The 18,044-nt window shown below is 42.9% G+C and overlaps 1 protein-coding gene across 1 annotated transcript in view; it reads right to left on the reverse strand.

The window, feature by feature from the left end:
* Positions 1-18,044, reverse strand: part of ASXL2 (ASXL transcriptional regulator 2) — a 130,799-nt gene that overhangs the window by 38,268 nt on the left and 74,487 nt on the right. The window lies entirely within an intron of this gene.

Raw genomic sequence — 18,044 nt, forward strand, 5'->3', positions numbered from 1 at the left:
GGTTTAGCTAATTCAAATCTAACTGGAAATACAGACACAGGCAATGGTTGTCTTCATCTGGAATGTCCTGTGGTCAGACACTTAATTGATAGCAGTCTCTGGTCAGATTAAATCTGAATCCCCCACAAGAGCAGGAAGACAAATGACATGCAAAGGAAGTGGAACATCACTTGCTCCTTTCTAAAAAGAAATATGGGAATATACAGGATATCCCAGTAAATGAACGCATATTCTCAGTGGATGAGCCTAGATGCTTAAAGAAATCTAGTCCTAGCCACACGGAGTCCTAAAGGCTTCTAGTTTCAGGTGGTTTAGACTTTTAAATGGTCATGTTACAACCAACAAACAAGGGATGGGAATTAAATAACAGCTGGTCATGTAGCTTGAATATACCTGTTTGCCATAGGATACTCAAAATACTCTGCTCTGGCAGCAGTGGGGTGATGGACATGTGGCCAGCCAGGGAAACCACTCAGTCTCTCATAATCACGGTTTTGCCTCTCTTTTCTTGGCAAATATATACCGAACTGGCCAGCAGCCAAGGTTAACCCATCACATGTACCTATGTAAAAAGCCAGGTAATCAGCACACTAGAGCTAGTCAAAGCTGTTTAGCTGCTGAGGCTGAAACAGTACAGCAAAAAAAGACAAAAGTAAAATGATGTTAATTGGAATGCCTTACATCGCACAATAACCGTAACAAAACAAACACTATGTACGCATAGCCAAGAACATCAATGAGATATGGCTGCACCTGCAATGAACTCTAAAGGTAGATCTGTGAGACTGGGTATGGAGGCAGACAGTTAAAAAGAAAACAACAGAAGTTAGCAAATTCATGATCTGTATATATATATCTGCATGTGAATTTGTATAGATAATAATGCCCACTGTAAGATCAAGGAAACAAAATGAAGAGCAAAAGAATGTTTGATTGCAGGGGCGGGTGGAGGGTGACCCCTACCATAAGGGATAATAAACAGATTCACATGTAAACTATTTAAATTATTGCTTCCTGAAGCAATTAGTTCTACAATACACAAGGCTAAGCTAAACTCCTTTCTGTTGCAGAAGGACGCGAGAGATAATGGCACCAGCTCTTCATTAACGATAGCCACAGTGTGATCCTGCTCCGTATCCACAGAGAAGGGAAGCTCCCCAAAATAATGCAGTGACAGTAAGCATCAGAAAGAAACATTTCGATAAAGTGCATAGAATTAGTAACAACAAATTATAAAAAGTAAAATTCTCACATGTGGCATGGACATTAAATGAAATGAGCAACTTTTTTAGAAGGCATACACAACAGAGATGAGGTAATATCAGACTCTGAAATGTCATTAAAACCAATAACAATAAAACGGTATGGTAAGAAACTGGTCATTTAAAAGTCACTGACAAGATTACCATATCCAGATGATACATGCACACGATAAAAGATGACACAGTTGCACAGCAAGCAGAATTACCACTTAAAAGGCAAAAGAAACCCCTGATGTTACACCAAGACCTGGAAAGCAAAGGTTATATCTGTAGTTTGAAATAGCAGTAAGAATGTTTTTAAACTTGCATTTGTCTCAGTTTAGTTGAAATTGGAGTTCAAGAAGAATAAGATGATGCTGGAAAAGATCAGAGTCTGCTCAGCACCTGGAGAGGAAAAGAAGATCTCAAACTCATTGGCATTCTCTGAGTGCCTTGATAAAGAGAACTGAAGAAAAGAAAGTCTGTTGCTAAGAGTTTACTCACACTTCCAGAGATTTTCAACAAAAGGCTTCTAAAAATTATTTGGCTATTGTTTAAAAAACAAAGAATTGGCATAACTCTGTGGCTGGATGGGACAGAAGGCAAAGAACAGAATCAAATGGTAATCAAGCAAGAAATCGGCAAAAATTCTGCAAGGTCACGTACTAAGCAGGGAGCAGTTTAGAGCTTAGTGATAGACCAGAAGGCAGGAAACAGTAAAATATTAAATACTTAGTTTAGTTAAGGTCAGAGAGAATTGTGTGGAAACACAGAGAAATATAACCCAGAGAACAAAAGACCAAAAATACAGAGTAAAACATAAAAAAAGTAGTAAGTAAATTTTTGGAGGAAAGAACCCAAGATACTCATAGAACCTGTGGTAAACTAAATGAACTGTGTCATCTCAGGACAGAGATCCATGACGGCTGGCAGGTGAATGAAAATGGCCAGCAAGATGATGCTATGTGCAAGGATGGAAAGATGGCAATATATAAAATTCTTATGGCATATTCACATCCACTGTCTTGCATACTGCAGTGCCGATCACACAACATCAATAGAATTTGATGGGATTCAGGAAAGTAAAGAAAACGGTGAAGGACATGGAAAAAAAAAAACCAGGGATAGTGAGCTATTTTGTATTATCCTCAAAGGAAGGACTATGAGTGAAGCATACAAAATTAAATGATGTAGCTTCATGTCTGAGCATCCCGTTTCTGCTGAAAAAGCACCATGCTTGCAGCTGCTGGGCCACTGTCATCACCCAGAGAGCAGCAGAGCCATCGGCCTCACTCTTACACCAGCCAGGTAAGTTCCCAGTCCACCACTGCTGCAAACACAACCTTCGGCTGGGCAAACACTGTGCCCCCATCCTTCTAAAACTAATCCTTGCTCGTAGCTATTAAACACAAAGAAAACACAAGTTTGGTTTAACATTTCAAACCCAGGCACAGAAGCAGATTGACTGTTACTGGGTTTGAGACATTTGAATAGCAGGAACATAAACCACATCCTCTTTGAAGCCTATCACTGCTGAAACTACTAGTTCTGTGTGAAATAGAAACATTAAGCCAAATACAGGCTACTCTTCTCCAGCCTCATATTCTCGTCACATTTTCATTTTTATGCTGTCTTTGAATAAAGAAAACTAATATTTTAAAACCAGGAATGGCAGCACAGGCTCAGCCCCACACCTGGGAAGACAACTCATCCCTGGAGCTGATACAATAAAGCCGCATTATATTTTGCGCATTCTCTGACTGCGTAAAAGCCCTCAGTGCCACAACGGCTGCTGTGTTGGACTGACAGCTGTAACCACAACAGATTCACAAGAACAAACAGGAGAACTTGAGAAAGCCAACCAAGTCACAGCAGCTTGAGCTTAGCTGTGGGCCCCCAAACCGAAGGGGGGGGTGGATGGGAGCATAAACCTGTGAGAAGACACCCCTGGGTCTTTGGACCCAAAAGCTCTCGAAAGGTTACATCCTTTTAAGAACTTTGCACGCAGCCAAGCGGAGGTGTAACACAAAGACATGCACATGTAGAAAAATATTCAGACTCCCATAAGGATGTGGCTTGACAAGCTGAGTTTGTTTCCTTTACATTTAAACAGAATTTCAGTAAAGTTAGTTCTGTCTTCACTTCAGGCTTTCTTGTAATTTGAAAAATATGTGGAGCTGAGATTATACCTCTTCATGCCCTTAAATCTTAAGAGCACTTTTGGAGAGAAGCTGCAGCAGTAGGTACAGAAAGCAGTGCATCCAGTAAGACACTCCAATTTTAAAATACTTGATGAGTTGCTTTGCGCTGTTTTTATGTAAATAAGGATATCCTTGAGCAGCTAAAGATTAGGCAAGACTGTGGGCCAGTATCTGACAGAAACGAATTTCAGTAGATTTTCTGAATTAGAAACAGTAAACAGAATCCTCTCATCCCAAAGAGGCATACGAGAGATGGGATGGAGACGTCACCTTGATAATAAGCAGTAAGGACAGAAACATGACTAATGGGCATTGAGAAAAAAACTCAGGTATTTGAGAGTGCTGGCTTGGAGAAGCAATTAAACATATGTATCCATAGCCAGGATAGCTAACAAAACCCCATAACTCTGCACACTTGGCCTGAAGTCACTGCGCTGGATGGTTCATTCACAAGGTTTCATTGCTTCCTGCTGGTGGTTTGGCTGGGAGAAGAGTTTGCCAGGTGAAATTTTAACAGTTCTCTAAGATTAAAGTAGATGAGATAAAGCAGAACATGTGTCAGCCAAACCTCACAAACCCCGATTTGTTAGATAAACTAAGAGTGGATCCAGTAGAGCCCCATGTCCCAGCTGCAAGAAGAAATACTGGAGGAAGACCCGTCTGCAGTCAATTACAGCTGTAATTTATGGGACAGAGACTCCTTTACACTTTAGACTTCTTACTTGAAATGTCACTGACACAAGAGCATTTCTTCTAAGAAATGAAATTATAATAGAACTTTAATTACGTTAAAGGACAGTTAAATTAGAAATTTCAGTCTGGCAAGATCTGATGACATTTTACAAGGTATTGGGTTCCCTTAAGATTTGCAAACTCTAAACCATTGGTCAATCAATTATCTTCTATACATTTATAAAGAAACTGTGCTAACAGCAGCAAAGAGAAGTAGTAAGATTTATTTAACAATCATTTATTGAAGAAGATGAGTGGTTAATTCTTTTAGAAAAACTGCAGTAAATTGCTGCAAATATTAAACGCAGGATGTAGTCTAGGGATCCCTTCTAACAGAAATAGTTAGGCTGTACAGTTTCATCAAGACGCTGCCCCGTGCCTTTCCTTCGAGGAGCCCCAATTCAGTTAATGCTAAGGACTTTCTGCTTGACCCTCTTGGGTAAAGCAATGCATTAATTAACCACAGCCTCAAACGAGGCAACTGAAGTACGATCTGATGACACGTCCATTTCAACAGTGTGCCACATCGTGCGTTTTCCCGGTGTTTTCAAAGGCAATAGTGGAAGGAACGCCCCATGTCTCCTGACACCCTGGTACTTAGATCCCACCATGCACTCTCTGCTGTCACCACCCAGTGCAAGACTGGCCTGCTGAAACTGGCTAAAGTCCATCCTACCACCAAAGGAGCACTAAGACTCATAATTCTCACCGGGTGTTAGGTACCAGCACAGTTCTGCACACTGCACAAGACAAAGTAACAGAAAGATGAAGATGCCCAAAATATTTTTACTTTTTTTTTTCTTCAATGTCTCATCTTGCAAAGGTTATTTACCTTTTAAGGTGTCAAAGTAGCAGGATATTTGTTTGAAATCCCACTGGCTTCCAGTATACATCTGTTCACTTGTATAAGATGATATTTAATAATAATAATATTCTGGCTAATGTCTTTCACAAACAGTGTCAGATAAACCACAATGATAAAATACATGGACACAGCTGATCCTGCTTTGGGGCGGCAAGATTGACTGTATGACTGTAATGTCCCTCTAAGCTCAACATTTAGACAGAAGTGTAGAGATCTTTGCTTGCTCAGCCAATAATTTACTTTTTGATGCATTGCCTTATCCTCCCTTGTCACTGCATGGAGCATAGCTGGCTGCAGGACTGGGCAGGAAAACACCTGGAGCAGCACTGAGCCAGAGAGGAGGGAACAGAAAAGCCGAGGGAGATCTTGCAGCCAAACAATGGGGATGATGACAGAACTCATACTTTTTTGGCAGGCACTCAGGCAATTACTAAATCAAGATTAAGATTTTCTTAAGCTGATGTAGTAGAAATGACTGCTGGCTTTCTCAGGCTTGTTTCAGAAGAGATGCAGTGGACACTGCTGAAGAAAGCAAGCATAAAGTATGACCTTGCATTTATACAACAGTTTTATTTCAGTGGCTCCAAAAGAGGGTCACACAGCTTAAGGTCCACCTTTACAGTTCACTCTACCAAATACTGGCATATAGATATTTTGACTACCATGCTAACTGTTTAACAGCATGTGCTAACTGTTTAACAGCATGAAACAAGACTATTAAAAATGTGCTAGAAGTAAAGGAAAAATATATCTGCAATTGTTGAGAGAATTTTGGAGTCAAAATACTTTCAAATCAGACAAAGAAAGATGTAACAGTTTGCGAAACTAAAATTCATCTGACAAGAAGAGTCTTTTGCATGACCTATGGCTGAAGACAACCGAAACCAACCTACCCAAATATTACTAGCGTAAAAACACCGCACAGACCCTGTACTTTGACACTGCAGCAGGCTCAGTGATGTAAGCAAAGGGCACAGCCTTCTGAACTGCTCGCACAACGGTTCCTGGAACTGTGGGGTTTTACTGGATCTCTTATCCTTTATCTTTTAAAGATCAGAGCTAATTATAGTTTCAAATACACTATGCAATAAAAGAAACTCTCATCTTCGGGTAAGTGGAATCAAACTATTTTGGAACAATGAAATTGTTCTGCTAAATTTATACTCAGAGCATTAGATTAAAAAATCTACCAGGGATAAAAAGCCTTTTGCTAGATAACTGCTTCATGAGCATCACGTAACAAATTGCTGTGGCTGCATGTGCTGCAGAAATCAATGCCATCTTATGAATGGGTAATGCATCCTGATAATTCATTCCACCCATCAGGAGTCTGAAATCTGTAATCCCGCTGCCAGCGTAAATTTGATTTATTATTTGGCACAGAAGCAGCGCTCTTCTGTAGAGTCTTCAGGCATGAGATATTTACTCTTTGCCTTTAAAAGGACCAAAATGCAGCATGATCTAGACACAAGACGCATCCCATCGGCAGGCACTGCTGCCAGCCCTGTACCTGCTCTCGTCACTCTTGCAGCAGAGCTTGGTGCAAAGCCACGTGGGCACAGGGACTAGGTACTCACCTCTGCGTCCCGGCTGGAGCTCAGAAGTAGGAGCTCTACTGGGGTTTTGTCTCTGATTTTGTTTGGGCTTGGGAGAGTATAATATGAAAAGAAATTAAAATAGTAGGTCCAGAGTTCCTGCTCAAGGGGTTGCATGCATTTCCATGGGGTTTTCTGCCTCAAAATCTACACATTCAGAAAGAAAAGGCTGCACTTTACTCATCTGGAAAGAAAGTACAGTCAAGCTGAACTAAAAATACAATAACCCCCCCTTTCAACTATGTGCAGTCATAAGCTTAAAATAACCCAATTTTAAACAGCTAATGGGATCCAGATGTATTACATGAAAAAAATTCTAGTGAAAGCAATTAAAACATGTTTTGAGAGGCACAGAAATGTCTCCAGTTAATCCAATGCCCTTCTTTTCTACAGGTATGCAGTTTACCAGAATGGGAATGCAACCTTGAATTCATATCAAAACAGTATCATACTTACAAGTGAGACAACCATTTTAAGAGTTCTCCTCCACATGACTGTTCCTTGCTAAAATGAAGGAAGAAATAATGCCCAAAAATACTGTCCAATTGCAACTTCCTAGAACTCCCCCTCTGCACTTACCCTGGGTAAAGTTGAAATTTATACTGCTCTGATGAGGATTATGCATTCCTGTTATCAGATTACATTTTTATAAACATAACAAAGATCAACTCTTTGCTTCATATGGAGAGACTGGAGTGTATCTTGCACTGGTAGCTCTGACAAAACAAGCTGATGTACCCAACAAGTCTGTGTCTGATCGCTCATACGTCTCCATGCTCGGTGATCTCACCTAAGCTCTCTACCCTCTTTCTCTCCCAATCTAAGGCCTTCTTAGAGTAAATTTATTCATACCTGCTTCCTTGGTTACACTGGGGAATTCCTCCACTCTAGGAAAGAACATCAGCTAAATATGGACAAACGCCTTACGAAAGAGGGGTAAAAAGGAAAGATACAGCTCTACAGCTCTGCTCTAGTGAAGAATTAAAGTTGGCACCAAGCAGCTCTCACTAAGTAGCTTAACACCATGTATAGTATTGGATCACTTAGAGAAAGGTCTGACGACCTGAGATGCCAACAGCAGCCAAAGACTCTACATCATATACTTGAGACACTGCCACCAAAACCTACTCTGTGTGTCCATGAATGATGGCTCTTCATCAGAGGGACAGGTCAATGCGGAGCTCTTTGGAATGCAGGACCAAGCACATTGCCCTTCAGACTGGCTGCGGTACTCTCCAGCCCAGGCACAGAACATCCATCAGCATTATAAACATTTCAGACAACAACTCTGTCACACAGCTTTATCAGCTATGGAGATCTCCCAGTTAACAAACCCCAGGCTTACCTAAATGACACAAAAGTAGTTCTGGTTTCAGCCCAACCATGGGGAGGGCACATGACTGCATTTATTATTCGCAGCATGGAGCACATCTAGAACAGCAGCCACAAACTGGAAGACCCTGCTACAGACAGTATGTGTACAAAAGGAATGAGTAGTCCCCAACACAGCAGGCTCAGAATCTATGTATAAAACAAATGAAACTAAAAGAAATAGTAAAAAGAAATGCTCGGTGATTTGTACCCCTGTCAATTCCTAAGCTTAAGCATTTTCACATTTTCTGGAGGACATATGGCGATGACAAAGGCACAGCACCCTGGGTGTTCAAGAAGTCAAATCATGATCATCAAAATGTTCTGAATTTAGAGATATTTTACTGATACAAACAACATTTTTTCAGCTGTTGTACTGGAAGGAAGAAGAGAAAGAAAGTATTTTACATAAACACAGCTATAAGTGCTAATTACTTTAGCTGACATCAAATTAGCCAACATCGATGAGTTGTTCTGTTTGTTTTTTTGGGTTTTTTTGTTAAAAAAACAGATAGCAGATGTGTGCCTTTAGGAAAAAGTCAAGACTGTAAGGGCGAGTGATAAATCTGGGTTATTCGCAATACACACTATGGTAGCCCAGGTCGCTGACAGAAGCAATCATTCATTTCCCCTGTTGATAAACACCCAATGCTCACTGAAAGTCATTTGACAACCAACCTTGACAGCTGCCCCCATTTGGTCTCAGTACATTACTGCAAAGATTTCAGTGTTTGTTACTTTACCCAAAATACAAGTTTCCATGTTGAGAACACTTCCCTCTTCCCTAAAAAAAATACCTTTAGAGCTCAAAGAACTTAGTAGTTCACCTAAACTTCTCTCCTCTTGGACACTGAGAAGCAGAAGCGAAATTATTCAGGTCAAGGCCAGTTGGCTAAAACCATGAACTGAATCTTGCAGTCCATCCTGTCAACACTTACTGCCACAGAAAATTCAGGTGCTCATGTTTCTGGTGACAGCACACATGTACTTCAGGCCTGTCCCTGCAGGTCCCCACAAAGGCAGTGGAGAAAACCCGTCCCAAATTCATAAATAATACCTGTACCACTTCATGATAAGACAGAAAGATACAAACACAGGCTGTGCATAACAGCACTGATGAAGAAAAGAGTTACCCTGGCATGGTGGAAGAGCTGTTTTCTTCACAGCCACTTATCTGATGATCAAAGGCAGCCAAGTGACTCCTGCCGTGAGATTGGTACAAAGAGGGATCACAGAGAGACATCTGCACTCCATGAGTGCACTTGACACTGATGGCCAATGATGGCCTTGAAATGGAGAGTGAGGAGGATGTGTCGACCCACAAGGAAAAGACCTTGTTATGTGGATGGTTTTCTATGATGATATAAAAGTGGGGAGAACATCTCCATTAAAGCGAGGGAAGACAAGAAAATCTTTCTCTGAGCATACCAGTGTAAGAATTATTTTGAAAAGGGCCAACATTTTATGCTTTCTTGGAAGAAAAGCTTCTAGCACTAACGTTCATCTACTAAAGCAGCCAGTTTTGACGTGACCAATACCCAAATGACAGTGTTCACTTTCCTGGTATCCTTTCGTTGCTCAGTTTGAACATGGCAACTGCTGCGAGGAGCCTCTAAAATGACCCTTATCAGTCCTTGCAGGTATTCTCTTTCTCTGGATCTCAGCTGATGTGCAATAGCCAGCAAATACCTGCCATTTCAATAGGTCATTCCTTGACTTCTGAGTCCTTTAGGAGGAAAATTTACAGCCTACAGAACAGACATTGAGTTGAGTAACTGCAGGTCAGGCAGGACATGGACTTTGCTGTGCCAGCACCTCCTGCTGTCACGTAGGAACACATATAAAGGCAGAAGCAGCAGCGCACCTCTTCTCCCTCACTTTTCAGGCATTTAGTTAAAAAAGGAGCATGAAAGGTATTTCTGCATTCACATGTGTGAAGAAGGAGAGAGATTAATTGTGCAACAGTACGCCCACTCGGTGAGTTTGCTCTGGCTGTCACGGCCTGCGAAAGGAAATGCAGGCAGGTCATGGCCACCTCCGGCACACGAAGCATTTGGCAGCTCTACAGACACGGTCACTCAAAACCCGGCATCCTGTGCACACGAGATACAGGCTTCAGTAAGATTTCTTCCAATATGCACTCAAGAGCAAGGATGTGAATTTAAGCACAGCATCAATAAGGCACCGTGGAAGCAGAAACAGAGGCAGCTCTACTGAGAAGCAAGAAGCAGCACAAATGCAGCGCTTTCTTTCAAAAATGTTCACCTTGCAACACAGTTCAACGGTTCAGCTCAGCAACGCCAAATTAACACCAAGAGAAACCAGAGAAACCCACTTGCTCATATGAAATTGTACCAGTGCATTTGCCTGTGTTAGTCACTGCATTCCTAGGAATGCATGGTTTTAAAAAAATATATAACAGAAATTGCAGCGCACACATACAGAAGGCACCAATGGCACTTGCTGTTGAGTACGTTTTCAAGCAGTGCTACCTCCCTGAAGAGCCTGTCAGAACCCAAAGCTTTACCTCACGGTGTCAAGTGTGAGATGCCCACAAAGCTCAAAGGAACATCTGTTGACTGTTGTGACTGGCATCATTGTATTTTTAGTAATTTATTTTTAAGAGAACCCAATCACTATATAACTCATTCTGTAAGGGAGCATTTGCTCTGAAGAAGTAACACACCTGCAACTGAAATACACCCCATACAACTTTGTTCCTTGCAAAGCAACCCCCTTCGGGCAGCATATGGTTGTGAAAAAAAAAAACCCTAAGTTACAGCAAAGATTCTTCTTATGCCTCTTTACAGAATCCTTCAGTAAAATACCTTCTTTTTTGAGTATTACTTGTGACTGCTTACTAATACCACAGCATGCTGAAGACGTGTGTTCCTGAGCCAGAACAATGTATCTGGAGCTCAGCAAGTTTGTTAAGGTACATGAGCAAATGAACTCATCTAATGGTTTGTGGTGATCAAAAGGAGGTCTTACACCTCCCACCCCAGATGAGCAGCCCCATCCCTTCCCTCAGACTGTCCCGGCATGCATTAAGTTCCTCCATGAGCTGATTCAAATTGCTCATCAGGCACAAGGCTGCCAGTCTTTTTATCGCTAGGTTTGCTTTCGTAGGGCTACCGAGGCATGCTGGCTCGCAGCAGGGTCACCACGGCTGCCCAAGTCTACCCAGGGTGAGTAAAGAGAGGGCACGGACCAGAGTCCTGGGCAGAGAGAGTCCTCTGAGCAGCTCAGCTGACCCTCAGCATCTCTTTACAGCAGATACTTAGAGGCCAATGTAAGGGGGACCGTATGCTTTGGATGCTTTCTTTTGGGGTAACAGAACATGTTTCTAGGTTGCTGACTCAATCACAGAGCAGATCAGAGGTGGCCAAACATGAATTGTGTAGGAAGCTAATGTAGGCATTCAAAGAGGGGAAGATGTGGTCACATTTCTTTGAATTCCCTGCTAGGCTCCTGCATCACGTATCACCTTGGAGTGACTGCATCTAGGGCAGCACAGCTGCTCTTCTCCTTGAGTCTGAAGAGCTACCTACAACTCACTCATTGGCTCTCAGGTCTCTTTGATCATTGTTATTGCACCTTGTCTCTGCTCATATACATTTTAATAAAAGAAAATAAGCCATTTAAAAATCTCGTATCCAGATTACAGAGGATCTCCAACCCAGCTACGCAGCAGCACAACCTGGAACCTGCAAAGGTTTGCACATCACTCTCCCAGCTATCACCTCACCTGTGCCTGCGAGGTGTCTCACCAACTAATCCACTTAACGAGGGTTTGTTGCCAAGACACACATGCCTGAAAACAAGCCTCCAAGGACAGCACAAGTGCCTACAAGAGGATTATTTGATTACTGTGTGTGTCATGAGCACATGAGAGTGATAAGCAGTTATGCCTGGACTTTAGCAGCAATGATGCCAATGCATTTATTGCTGAGACAGCACTAGCACAAGTGTTTAATTTTTTGGAGAAGAACCATGAATTACCCACTACACTGAAGCTTCCTGATTTTTACCCCACGAAGTAGCATTTTTCTTCATTGGTAAAACCACACAGTTAACCTGGAAACAGTTGATTTAGACAATTTAGGAATTCTCCAAATAACACTTAAGCAGAGAAACTGATGAAGATAATACGATGGCAATGATCACATTTAACACCAGCTCTGGGGTACCTAGCTGAAAAAAAGGCCTCTCGTTTAGAGTCCTAAAGTAGGGGTCAAAGCATAGCCAGTATAGATGAACTTAAACAGTTTCCCTGTATTCCCTTCTCTGCTTTTACCTACTATCACTTAAGTGATGTGACTGCAAACTCCCTGGGGCAGGAATCCTGTGTACAGCACCCAGCACAACGGCCTCTGATCCAGGAGCCATGCTAAAACACGGTTGTAACATGTCCAGCTAAGGGTCTGCTAACTTAGCTAAGATTAAATTCAGTTTTTTCTCTGCTGTTGAGAGACCAGTTTCTAGAGACCACTGTCAAAAAATATAAAAATGAAGGTATTACAGCTCTTCCTCACACAGTTGTTTGTGATTAACTCTTCCTGATTCACTCCATCTGGGAACGATCACTCAGGAACAGCAAGGTCCACATGTGGAATTAACTGTCAACAGCACTTCCAACTCACACCCCAAACTAATTTTCATTAATTTGCAAATGTACATTAAAAATAGCCGAAAAACATTAAATCTTGTCAGCTACAACCCAAGTGCGCATGGGGCCTATCTGCAGCTGGGGCAGAGGCTGCAGCACAGCCTCCGCAGCCACCCAAGGGCTGCTGCAGCGGGGCCAGCCAAAAAAGCAACTCCCGCATTTTGACAATGGATTCCACAACTCCGAACTGAAAACAAAGAAAGAGCCAAGCTGAGATACTTACAGTTCTGGTGAAAAACGAACAGCGCTTAAAAACTTGCCTCTCTGCCGACCCCAAGACTGCGCTCCCTGTTCTTGTTGTTCTGACCTGTGCCCTCACCCATGGCTGCAAACCAGCTAACCCGAGAGTCTCAGACACTCAGAAATGCAGGCACAATGTCGTAGAAACAAAAAATTGTTGGGGTTGGGTTTTTTCAGCAAGAAACTACGCAGTCAAATTCAAAGTCCTGGGCTGAGGCACTGCCATCGCAGTGGATTACGCTGGTAAAATAAGACTTTTAAGTGGACAAAAAAACCTCAATTTCCCTACACTTTATTCTCAGCAGCAGTTGAAGAGATCCTGCTGATGTTAAAAGACACTCCCCCTTCCCCAGACAGACAGACAACCAAGCCCCAACATTAAAGTTTGGCAAGTGAAAAAGGTCTTTAAAAGAAGACTGCTGGGCAGCCTTAGCTACAGGCACTCCCCACTTCCATTGCCTCCCAACGGCACCGAGGAGAACACGCTGCTTGCGGAAGGAACGGGAAAGCCTCCCTGCGCCCCTCTGACTGCCACCAGCACTGCTAGGACAAGCACGAGGAGGACAGAATGGACAGGCAGGGAAAGCATCCTCAACACACATAGCTGTCTGCTTCAAACTTACTGAGATCTTTTTATTTTGAGTTATCAGCTGCTTCTGAATCAATGTGGTAACCAGCAAGGTAAATCTCATGCTTTGTCTATAATATATGGAAAGAAACTGTAAGTCTTAAAGACATCAGCTCATGTGCAGCCTTATGTGACAATGAGCAAAAGCTTTAATGCTTCTAAAAGTCAGGAAATTACTGTGGGTCATGTTTTGAGGGGAAAGAATTAACTACTGCACTAGAAGACGGCAAACTGCTGAGGGCACGGGGAATGTGGCTGTATTGTTGTCAGTAAGGACAGAGACAGTCCAACACACTAATGCAGGCACGTCATTTCAAAAGATCTCATTTCCCCCAAGTGATGAAAACACGAGGGAATCTGACTGGTAAGAAAAACGTTGCCAAGAAAGCGCAATTGAAAACTCCAGATAGTTACAGAGACATTCATTAGACCATCAGTAAATCAGGGGTAATCACATTACCCATTGGAAATACAGAATAGGAATTCTTCTCCTAGAGCAGAAGCGAAGGAAGCAACTAAAATAAAAAATGTATCAGATATTGCTATGAGTCCTTCACAGTTGAAGATGACTACCAAGCTGGTAGTAATCACTGCACATTAGAACTTTGCTACTATTGATGCTAAAAATACAAAGAGGCAGTTATGTGGCCAATACTTGAAAAGAAATTTTTTAAAAGAAATACCAGTTCCTCTGCAGTAAGCACAGGGCAGTGCTACCTAGCCAGGACTTTTAGAACGTATGTTATCCAGTTGTAAAAAACTAAAGCTCAATAAGGCTAAGAACATTTTAATCGTCTGTTGGTAAAACAAGATGTTTTCAGTCACTCTGGGCAAATACTATGCAATACCCATCAACAGTTACGAAGACTCCTCACATCCCTACTATTTCAATAGTGTGCGTGTATATATATATATAGTTTATATGTAGTGCTCCTACTTTAAATAATGGTTGCACAGGAAATTCAACCAAATTCAGTGTGCTTATGACAAACACCATAACATGGTCAAGTCCCATCAGAGACACGTAATTTGCATGGAGCTGGCACTGCTACCAAAGCTTGACATGCTAGTGGGCAGCACACTTCCCAGCTGTAAAGCCTACCTGAAATACAAACACACTCAGCTGCCTAAAATACACCTCGGTTTATGTAAATAAACAGAGCTCTCAAAGGGTGGCAGGATCTGCCCCAAACACAAGACAGCACAATTGCTCTGACAACATGGTTTTCAAAGGCACAAGCAATTTTATTGTGTGAGACGGTTCATCTCCTTGAAAGACTGACCTGAGAAAAATAACGCTATACTTGGTCTTCTGATCACTAACATATAGCTTAACCTGGTCTCCCTCCTGCATTCCTGAGTTACATAGTGACACAGCTCCTTAGCACACCTCTCTGGAAACTTTTTTTTTTTAATGGTTTCTGCAATAGTGAAAGAAAGAAGCAGAGTCTGAAGATGTCACGGTCAGCCTGCCTGGCTGAATGCCACCAGACCCAACTGCTGCCTACTGCATGTCCTGGATGCTCCTCATAGGACCTGTTCAGCAGCCAGGTATTACGCATGTAGAGGAAAAACGTATCTGACAGCAAAGAACATCAGGAGGTTGTCAGGATATCCAAGTATCATATTTATAAATTGTGTGGAAAAATGAGCTCGTAGTGAAGTGGTGAAGTTTGCTGATGATACCAAGTTATTCAGGGAAAAACACATGGGCTGATGGACAACTTGTAGGAGAGGGGACAATGACCACAGAGGAATGTTATCTTAGTATTATAATAAACACTTGTACAAAAGCCTCAGGTCAGCAGTGGTCAAAGCAAGCAGAATGACAGGAATTACCAGGAAAGAAATACAGAAGAGAAACAAAACATACATGCACCTACTTCTTCAAGACTGTGTGCCATTTTCATACTGGCTCTAAATACATCTACATGAGCTAGAAAAGCCCAATAAGGATGGAATGGCCGTTAAATGAGGAACGAGAAGGGTCATTCAGCCTGGAAGAGAGAACTGACAACTGATATGATCAGAGTCTGTAAAATCCTAAATGGTACGGTAAAGCAAACAGAGCAACAGTTTGGACTCAAACACAAGAGCTGGGGAGCATGAAATTAATTTAGATGATGCTAGGTTTTAAAAAACGGACCAAGCAAAAGGAGATACTTCTTTGCACAACACATCAAACAGAGGAAATCCTTACTACAGAGCAGTGCAAATGCTAAAACTGTACAGCAGTTCTCAGTGGGATTGGACAAACCCATGGACAGGCATCAAGTGAAAGACAGCCTCTTTGTGCTCTAAGTCCCTGAGCCACAGACCGATGGATGACGTGAAACCACACTTATCATGTTCTTGTGCTCTTCTTGCACCTTCTCTCTGGGTTACTGCTGTTGATCAACACTGGAGCAGACTACCAGGCTACGCAGGCCTGTGATCAGGCTCGCTATTGCTGTTCTTGAGCACACCTGAGACTAAGCTGGAATCTTCATTCTTAAGACCTTGAGCTGTCAGACTGCCAGTGCTGAGGACCATGATTTTTGCCTTCAAAAAAACCCAACCCATCCTAGCAAGGTCTCCACTGCATGCAGGCATGGAAGACACACAACCACAGTATCACTGTACACATAGTTCAAAAAACCCCAGTACTGATTTGATACAGAACAAGTTTAAGATTAAAGGGAATAAGGAAAAAATTAGATGTAGAAAGGTTAAAGGAGGATCACGTCATGTTGGTGAAACAAGAAATTCAGACTTTACTCAGAAATTGTTCCACATGCAGGGAGATCAAACATCTCCTGAACGTGCACTTTGCTTTGAAGAACGAAGCAGGTCCTTGGCTGGCAGGACCGGCACCAAGGTGCCAACCACACAAGTGCTGTGGGCTGGGAAGCCAGGAGCCCTTCAGCCCATCACTCTCAAAGCAGGAGTTCCTGCTACGTTTTCCCAGCAAGTGGTTCCTGACCCTCTCCGATGACCTGGCAGCGAAGGGTGCATCTGCTGTACACAGATGCCTAGCTCCTGACCGCCTTCCAGAGATCCACAGAAACACCCAGGTTGGCAGGGACCTCAAAAGATCATCCGGTCCAACCTTTCGTGGGAAAGGCAGCCCAGATGAGATTATCTAGCACTTTGCCCAATTGCAGCTTGAAAACCTCCAACAATGGGGACTCCACCACATCCCTGGGGATGTTGTTCCAGTCAATGATTGCTTTTACTGTAAAAAATTTCTTATGTCAAGAAACCTCTCCTGGTGCAACTTGTACCCATTGTCCCTTGTCTTCTCCATGTGGCTCCTTGAGAAGAAAAGTTTGTTTTTTCAAGTTTGTATTCCCTTTCTCCTACAATACAGAACTTAGAGGAGCAGCAGGTCACAGGTGACCTTTCTCCCAGAGAGGAAAGGCACCTGGCATATGTTTTTGTGGGTAAAAATTGACCATGACACAGCACATAAGGCTGAAAGGCAAAGCCACTGAGATTTTGTTTGACATGGAATGACAGAATGAACTGCAAAAATCTCAAAGGCAAGCCAGAGAAGCTGAAGCGGTGAAGGAAAAAAAAACCCAGATGAGAAAGCTCTTTCACAAAGCAGCCCCTGCCTTCAAACAGGGCTGCACATGCTTTGCTCTGTGTACCCACATACCACTGGTGACAGAAGCTGGGACGTGAACCTGTCTTCTGCAGGTACTGCATGGCAAAACCTCCCCCACTCCACATGAAAGCTTGTACAACCAACTCCTGTACGTCCTCGCAGACTGCCACCGAGAGGAGACTTTATCGCTTTGAACGAGAGCATTTCCATTGCTTTGGGGATCCAGGAGAGGTCAGAGCAGGCTGCCCCTCAAAGCCTGTCAGTGTTCATCTCCTATCAGCTTGGACACGCTCCCGCCCCATCCCTCACTACAAAGCCTGCTGTCGGGCTTGGCAGCAAAAATATTTCTAATTGTAATGCAATACAGTTGGAAAGTCAGAATTAAATAGGACAATATATTGATACGTGGTGACTCCTACCAAACATGCATGCACTAGATTTCCTTAAGCCTCTAGCTCAGAGAAGCACTTGGAAAACCTCCTGAATGCAATCAGAAAGCTTTAGGACAGCAAAGCTCCGGACCAAGACAGAAGTGGTTTTATTGCTCCTCTGCTCGCCCTGCACAGCTGCAGCCACATGCAACAGCTTTCAATTCCTCTTTGCTCTCAAGTTCCAGCTCTTTAGCTGAATCCTTCCAGTTCATCATGCCTCCAGTGCGAGTGGACATCCCTGAGGGTGTGGGGATGGCGCTGAGTGCAGGGGACCACCGCTCAGAGGGTCACACACCCTCCCCAGCTACCGCACACAAGCAGCTGAGCTCCCGCAGGGCCCGACGGAGCCACAGGACTGGTGCTGCCCTCCCAAATGGGCACCTTTAGGGGCCAAACAGCACCTGCCTGGGGGGATGAGTCCCTGAGAAAACTGGCTTTTTGGAAAAATGTTTGCCATATTAAATGGCTGCCCACTCTTCAGT

Source organism: Haliaeetus albicilla, chromosome 18, assembly GCF_947461875.1.
Source record: "Haliaeetus albicilla chromosome 18, bHalAlb1.1, whole genome shotgun sequence".
Taxonomy (NCBI): Eukaryota; Metazoa; Chordata; class Aves; order Accipitriformes; family Accipitridae; genus Haliaeetus; species Haliaeetus albicilla.